We start from the raw sequence: 8,103 nt of genomic DNA, 5'->3' as shown, positions 1-8,103 counted from the left end.
GCCTCTGCCTCCCAAATGCTGGGATTAAAGGCGTGCGCCACCACTGCCCGACAGACAAATCTTTACAATATACAAAAGCATTATCCTATGAGGGCATGATGGCAAATGCATGTCATCCCAGCACCCAGAAGATAGAGGCAAGCAGATCTCTGTGAGTTCTAGATCAACCTGGTCTACATAGCAAGTTTCAGGACAGCCAAGACTACATAGAGAGACTCTGTCTCAAAAACCAACCAAACAAACAAGATTGATATCTCCCAAAGACCAACATTCAACTGAGGTACCTGCTGCCCCCCCCCCATACATAAAAGAAAGAAGGAGAAAAAAGAAAAAAAGAGTAAAACCCTATAAAGGCTGGGGAAATACCTCAAAAGTAGAACTCTTGCCCAATATACACAAGGTTATACAAAAGTCATACCCAGTCTGCCAGAAATTACAGCTGGGACCAAACTGCCGACATGCATGACAAAATGTCATTCAGATGGTATGCTGGTCCTGTGTTAAGGCAGAACTGCCTGCCTGACCATGGAACTCCATGCCATACATCAGCCCTTCCAGCCCCTGCCTTTGTAGTTTTGTGGGCATTATCTCAGGCCTTTTGTATTCATTCATGTAACAACTATTTATTAATAAACTTGCTGGGTGGTGGTGGTGCATGGCTTTAATCCCAGCACTTGAGAGACAGAGAAACAGGCTGATTTCTGTGAGTTCGAGGCCAGCCTCGTCTACAGAGCTAGTTCCAGGACAGAATCCAAAGCTACAGAGAAACCCTGTCTCGAAAAACCACAAAAACAAACAAACCAAAAAAACTTGGCAGGGCAGTGGCAGTGCACACCTTTAATTCCAGCACTTGGGAGGCAGGCAGGTGGATCTCAGTGGGTTTGAGGCAAGGCCAGCCTGATCTACAAAGTGAGTTCCAGGACAGTCAGGACTATTACACAGAGAAACCCTGTCTTAAAAAAACAAAACCAACCAAGCCAAAACCCCAGCTTGTTCTATATCAGGTACCATTGCTGGTGCTGGAGAAAAGGAAGTCAGTAAGCAGCTGAAATTTTGAACTCTGACATGTTAGGAGCTCTGGGCAAAAATATGTGTACAGAGACTTGGTACAGGGTACCTACCTGTAATCCCATAACTTGGAGTGGAAAGAAGATTAGTGTTCAAGGCTAGTCTTGGCTATATACTGTATGGAGAGTTTGTGGCTACAAAAACACATGCCATCAAAAGAAAATGTGCAGGTCTTATGGTGCATTAAAAGGCAAACCTAAGGAGAAGAGAGGGCTGGGATAGGGCAAAGGGCAAAGGGCAAAGGGCAAAGGGCAAAGGGCTGGCTTGAGGAGGACTCAGGCCCAGCAGCCTGGCTAGGACATAAGCAAAGACTTCAGAAGGCAAGCTCACAGTTATGTCTCAATATGAGGACCAGACAGTGAAAAGCCAGCTCTATGCAGGGGGGCTGGTGGAGCAGAAGGATTCAGGGTGTTCAGTGCTGGGCATCTTCCTCCTCCAAGACTAGGCTTGAGGCTGACTCCAGGCCCAGACCTGGAAACCTGGGAAAAGTCCTGACTCAGCGTGGCTCTGAAGCAGGCAAAACCTGATCCTTTCACTGAGCCATCCCCAGTCACCAAGGGGGAGCCAGGGCCTGCCTGGGCCTGTGTCAGTTGCAAACCTGGCAGACAGGAACAGCAAGATTCTTCTCTCAGGGCCCCAGAGCCCTGGCCTGGTTAGAAGTGCAGCCTCCTGTGTGTGTGTGTGTGTGTGTGTGTGTGTGTGTGTGTGTGTGTGTGTGTGTGTGTGTGGCTTTCTCCGAATTCAAGGTGGTCCAGGAGCCCTGCCCATTCCTTCAATGTCACCAAGTTCTCTGCCCAGCAACCTGCAGGATGGGGTGGGCGTCTGAAAGGGAGTGGGTGGGTCAGGAATGCTGGAATCTGGTCCTGCCATTCCTGTCCCCCCTGCTGTCTTAGTAAGCCAGGCTCAGTGACTATCAGGGCAGGACAGGAAAGGCTTGTGTCTCATCCCTAGACCTGACTACCACAGCACTCCTGAAAGACGATGCTGACTCATGGGATCTATTGGTACTTGGGGTTCATGACCGAAACACCTTCCATCGCAGGACACGGGTTAAGATTCCCTCCCTCCAAGTCAAGCCCACCTTAGCTCAAGGCCTCTGTATTTGCCTTTTGCCTGGCATGCCAGCCCCCTCCCTTCTTTAGGCACCATCCAGCTTGTTAGGAAGGCCATCTTTGTTTTTCTTTCTTTCAGTGTGTGTGTGTGGTGTGCCGGGGATGTGGAGACCAGAGGTCACTGTCGCGGGTCTACCTCAATTCCATCATCATTATTATTACTATTTCTTTTCTTTTAGACCTTGTGGCCCTGCTTCACCTAGAACCTGCTATATAGCCCAGGCTGGCCTTGAATTCACAGAGCTTGCCTGACTCTGTTCCCAGGGCTGGGATTACAGACACATGCCACCACATCTGGTGTGCTGGTGAGATTTTTTTGTTAATTTAATATCATCTGGAAAGAGGGAACATCAATTGAGGGATTACCTCCCTCAGACAGGCCAGTGACCAGTTCTGTGGGGCATTTTTTTTCTTTCTTTCCTTACTTTTTAAGATTTGTTTGTTTTGCTTTGCTTTGTTTTTCATGTGTATGAGTGTTTTGCCTTCATGTATGTGCGTACACCATGGAGGCCAGAAGGTGTCAGATCCCCTGGAACTGACATCACAGATAGTTGTGGGCTGCCATGAGGGTGCTAGAAACTGAACTCAGTTCCTTTGCAATAGCAACAAGTGCTCCTAACTGCTAAGCCAACTCTCTAGCCCTGCGTTTCTCTCTCTCTCTCTCTCTCTCTCTCTCTCTCCCAAGTCAGAGTCTCACTATGTAGCTCTGACTGTCTTGGAACTCACTGTGTAGACCAGGATGACCTTGAACTCACAGAAGTCTGTCTGCCTCTACCTCCCCAGTGCTGGAATTACAGGCGTGTGCCACCACTACCAAGCCTGTGAGATGACTTTAAATAATGGGTAAAAGCCCAGCTCATGACTTTAATTTCTGTGTTTTCTAAGATAGTCGGGGCTATGCAGAGACCAATTCTTAAAAAGGAAGGGAGGGAGGGAGGGAGGGAGGGAGGGAGGGAGAGAGAGAGAGAGAGAGAGAGAGAGAGAGAGAGAGAGAGAGAGAGAGAAAGATGAGCAAAAACATTAAACTGTTAGCGGTAACTAAACAACACATACTGTTGTCTTCTCTCGGACCTACTTGCATTGAGGAGAAAGCTCTGCTTTGCACTTAGGGCTTTGCTTGTTTAAGGGGAAGGTAGAGGCTGGGCCTTGTCCTGAGGCCTCACAAGTTTTAGGCAAGGACTCTACAGCTGAGCCACGTCACAGCCCTTGCTATACTATCCTAAAGATTTTTTTTCAGAGTTCGTCTCTCTGGAAAGAGGTTCTTCATATCCAGAAACCATGAGAAGAATCAAGTGTAACTTGAGTGCTCAAAATTGTCCGAGTTCAGGGTGGGAGGGACCGCCGGAGAGTCTAGGAAGGCAGCCAGGCCGAGGGAGGCCTGTAATATTGATTATTTGTAAGGCCGAGGCAGGAGGAATCACCACGTTCAAGGCCGGCCTTGGTAATAGGGTAAATTCAAGGCTGGCCTGATGGATGAGAAAATCCAGCAAGAGGAAGGAAGTCCCTTGAGTTGGCTTTAACTGGTACATAACGCTTAGATAAGAGGCTGGAAGTGTGAGGGAAAGAGGGATTGGGGACGTGGCTCAGCAGGTAAGTGCCCTTCTGCACCCGTATCAGGCAATTCACAAAGGCCTGTTACAATTGCTTGTAACTCCCTCTCCAGGGAATCCGGCTGACCCTCTCTTCTGACCTTCTTGGCCCTCGCCTGCGCATGTCACGCATACACGCTCTCAGGCACACATGCACACACGTGCGCACGCACACAAAATTAAAAATAAATAAAAGGACATGCGAGCATCTAGAGTTCCATGCCTGTCTCAGATCTCTGCAGACACGGATCGAGGCTTTGCCCAGTGCCTGGCCTGGGCCAGTCCCTGAGATGCAACCTCATCCCTCCTCCACAGGGTCCCAGCCTGAGAAACGGAAAGTGGTCCCAGCGAGGGGAAGCCCAAGCTGAGCCCAAATAGAGGGCTGAGCAGGACTTTTCGGGGAGCTGGGGAGGACAACGGGAGCAGCGTGTGCTCAGTGGGGACAGGAGCATGATCGAATCGATGCTCTAGAACTGGTTCCTCTGGTCATCTCTGATGGACATTTATACATATGCAAGATGACAGATGAGCAAAGGACATTCATCCCACCACGGCGCTGTCTGTATAAGCAAAAGACGGCTAGTGACCTTTTAGCCACTAGTGGGGTCTGCTGGAATAATGTGCCCTATTCACTGGAACTAAAATAAAGAGGAACATTGCTGTGTACTGATGTGGAAAGATCCAAGAGAAGCAGCTGACAGAGTAAGATGGAAAACTCTGTTTAAAGGGCTGTGCCCCTGGGGTAGAAATGGAGAAAGTGAAGACCACATGGATGTTTGCTCTGTTTTTTAAGGATTTTTTTTTATTTAAATGTGCAGAGAAATTCTGAAACAATGCTGTCCAGTAGACATTTCCACAAGGATGGAAACAGTCTATACTTACACTACAAACACTGGTTCTCTGGCTCATGCACTAGCTTGCTTATACAGGTCCCAGACCCACTTGCCTAGGGTTGATGCCATCCGCAAATGGCCCGAGCCCACCCACATCAATCATCAATCAAGACAATCCCCCCCCCCCACACACACACACATGGCCGCAGGCCAATCTGATCAAGGGAACCCTTCAATCGAAGCTCCCTCTTCCCAATTGACTTTGGTTGTGCTGCTAACAATTAAAAACTGACCAGCCCATTTGCTAAGTTAGTCCATTTAAATCAGCACAGGTGCCGGGCATGAACAGAGTGCACTGGCCTACAGTCCCAGGATGCACGATGCAAAGGCAGAATCAAGGAGTTCAAGGTATATAAACCAAGCTGGAGACTGGCCTGGAGCACAAGACATCCTGTCTCAAACACAATTCATAATAATAAGGCAAAGCCAAGGGAAAGGAAAGTGGGGGAGAGATGTGGGACTCTGCTGTGTTCATACAGGGAGCGGTTAAGACAGAGTGACAGTTGTGTCAGAGTGCTTTCAAGAGACAGGGCCAGGTGCACAGAATGGCTTGCAAGCCTGGGTATCTTAGTTCAATCCTACAGTGGTGTAAACCATGCTTAAATTCTGGTTCCAGCGCTAGTACTTCAAAAAAGTCCCACCTAGGAGTGCTAATGAGGAGCCACTCACAGCAGGGTGAAGGGGCAGTAAAATCACAGTTAGAGCCCTAATGCCCTGTGGGAGAGAGGACCCCCATTGTGAGAGCTGTGACTAAATCCTCCGGCTCAATCGGGAATCCCTAGGTGCATCCTGCGTGAGGACCAGCCAGTACTGAAGCCATCTTGTCCATTGCAAGGATCATCCCTTGAATTGTGTGGGCCACCCCACACTGTGAGGGCTGTTTCGTTGAAATTTTAAGTTACAGGTGAGAGATGGGTTCAACAGTTAAGAGAACTTGCTGCTCTTGCAGAGGACCCAGGTTCAGTTCCCAGCACCAGCATGGTGATTCATAATCCATTAATTTGTAACTCCAATTCCAGGGGATCTAAACAACGCTCTTCGGGCCCCAGGCACACATTTGGTTTATAGACATACAAGGAGGCAAAACATTCATACACATAGAATAAATAAATCTAAAGTAAAAAAAAATTCTCAATGTATTTAAAGTTTGAAAGCAAGGCATGGTAGCACACGCCTTTAGTCCCAGCACTCAGGAGGCAGAGGCAGGCGAATCGCTAAATTCAAGGCTAGCTTGGTCTACAAAGTGAATTCCAAGATAGTCAGGTTTACATAGAGAAGTCCTTTTTCAATACATACTTATATACATACACACACATACATACATATACACACATACATATGCACACGTATATGTATTGAAATGATTGTCTCTTTTACAGGAAAAACTCTGTAAATTAAAGAACTTAATTTTGAAAAAGAAAAAGAAATTTTACTCTACAATCTGTTTTAAGTTGTTTGAGCCTGTATAAGATCGTTAATCTCAAATTGGCAAGAAAGTACCTCCCGTTTACACTCGTCTCTGTCTACCCTCCATTCTTGGAGAAGGGCAGAACGAGAACGTGATTGGTGACAAGAGCTGATATCTTAGGCCACCTGGATCTCTGGTTAAGAACCGCTTAATGGTAATGGCGGGTGGTGGGTTTCAAGCTGAAGCTGCCGGCTGCTGCTGCAGGCCAGGCAGTGGCCCAGGCCCCGCGCCACTACACCCCAGACTGGAAGAGCCTAGACTCTCGGCCACTGCCGAGATGGTTTGACGAGGCCAAATTCGGGGTGTTTGTGCAATGAGGGGTGTTCTCGGTGCCCACCTGCTGCAGGGAGTGGTTCTAGCGGCGCTGGCAGGGTGAGAGAATAGGGGCCTATGAGCGCTTCATGGAAGAAAACTACTCACCGGGCTTCAGCTACACCGACTTCGGACTGCAGTTCACAGCGTGCTTCTTCCAGCAGGACCAGACAGCTGAACTCTTTCAGGCTGCTGGGGCCAAGTATGTGGTCCTGACCACAAAGCATCACGAAGGCTTCACAAACTGGCCAAGCTGGAATTCTAAGGACGTGGGGCCCCTTCGGGATTTGGTTGGTGAGTTGGGAGCTGCTGTTCAGAAGAGGAACATACGCTACGGCCTGGACCCCTTGCTCTTGGAGCAGTTTTATCCATTCTACCTACTCGATAAGAAAAAATGGTTTCCAAACTCAGCATTTTGTCAATATGAAAACAATGCCAGAGCCGGACGATGGTGGCGCACGCCTTTAATCCCAGCACTTGGGAGACAGAGGCAGGCAGATCTCTGTGAGTTCGAGATCAGCCTGGTCTACAGAGCGAGTTCCAGGACAGGCTCCAAAGCCACAGAGAAACCCTGTCTCGAAAAACAAAAAAAAAAAAAAGAAAACAATGCCAGAGCCGTACGACTTTGTTAACAGGACGAAGTGATAGTGAATGACCCGTGGGGTCAGAACTGCTCCTGTCCTCATGGACGATACTACAACTGTCAGGATAAATATGCGCACCGAGTTTGCCAAACCGCGAGCGGGAGATGGGCACCAGCACGGGCAAGGTGTCCTGGGGCTATCTCCCTGACGTGACTATGTCTACCGTTGCCAATGAGAACGAAATCATTGCGGAATTGGTTCAGAAAGTAAGTTTGGGAGGCAACTACCTTCTCAACATTGGACCAACTAAAGATGGACTGATCGTTCCCATCTTCCAAGAAAGGCTTCTTGCTGTTGGCAAGTGGCTGCAGATCAGCGGGAGGCCACCTATGCCTCCCAGCCCTGGAGAGTGCAGTCTGGAACGGACAGTTGTGTGGTACACCCCTAAAGACTCAGCTGTTTACGGTACCTTTCTGTACTGGCCAGAAAATGGAATCATAAGCCTCAAATCCCCCGAAACAACCTTGGCCACAAAGACAACAATGCTAGGAATGGAAGGATATTTGACCTGGACCCAAGATCCCCAGGGGATCCTCATCTCTCTGCCCCCGTTGCCACCTACCGCTCTCCCAGTGGAGTTCCCTGAACTCTAAAGCTGACGTGCGTGGAAGTGAGTGTTGGAATTCCAGGGCAAACCACCCAGTGCACTGCTCTGCCTTTCTCTTATAGGCCCAGCAGTGCAATGAGGTAGCCTCCCTCCCCCACCCAGTGAGGGCTTTTCCAGCCCATTTTAACCAATGGGAACCTAGGCCACTGAGCTGCTGAATGAGTGGATCCCTTGCTGGTAGCTCTCTGGTGAGCAGAAAGGCCTGGACTGCTCAGCTGAGCTCACCGGTTCCTTCACTGGGGTGAAATCTCCCTTTCTGATGACGAGCCAAGTCACCTGATAATGACCCAAGTCACCTGTCGCCTGTGGGACCAGGTAAAAGAGGTCTGGCAAACCCAGCCCCTGTGCCTTGTATTGGTTGTCACTAATCCCGAAGGGATTAAACTGGTCCTGAAGGGTTCCCCAGATAG

At 49.0% G+C, this 8,103-nt stretch overlaps 1 pseudogene; it reads left to right on the top strand.

Annotated features, from left to right (window-relative positions):
- The first annotated feature begins 6,303 nt into the window (after positions 1 to 6,303).
- LOC101994342 lies at positions 6,304 to 7,679 on the top strand (annotated as a pseudogene).
- The last annotated feature ends 424 nt before the right edge of the window (positions 7,680 to 8,103 follow it).

Source organism: Microtus ochrogaster, chromosome 4, assembly GCF_000317375.1.
Source record: "Microtus ochrogaster isolate Prairie Vole_2 chromosome 4, MicOch1.0, whole genome shotgun sequence".
In the NCBI taxonomy this organism is placed as follows: Eukaryota; Metazoa; Chordata; class Mammalia; order Rodentia; family Cricetidae; genus Microtus; species Microtus ochrogaster.
Note: the sequence above shows the minus strand (reverse complement) of the source record. Positions and strands in the feature narration are given on the sequence as shown.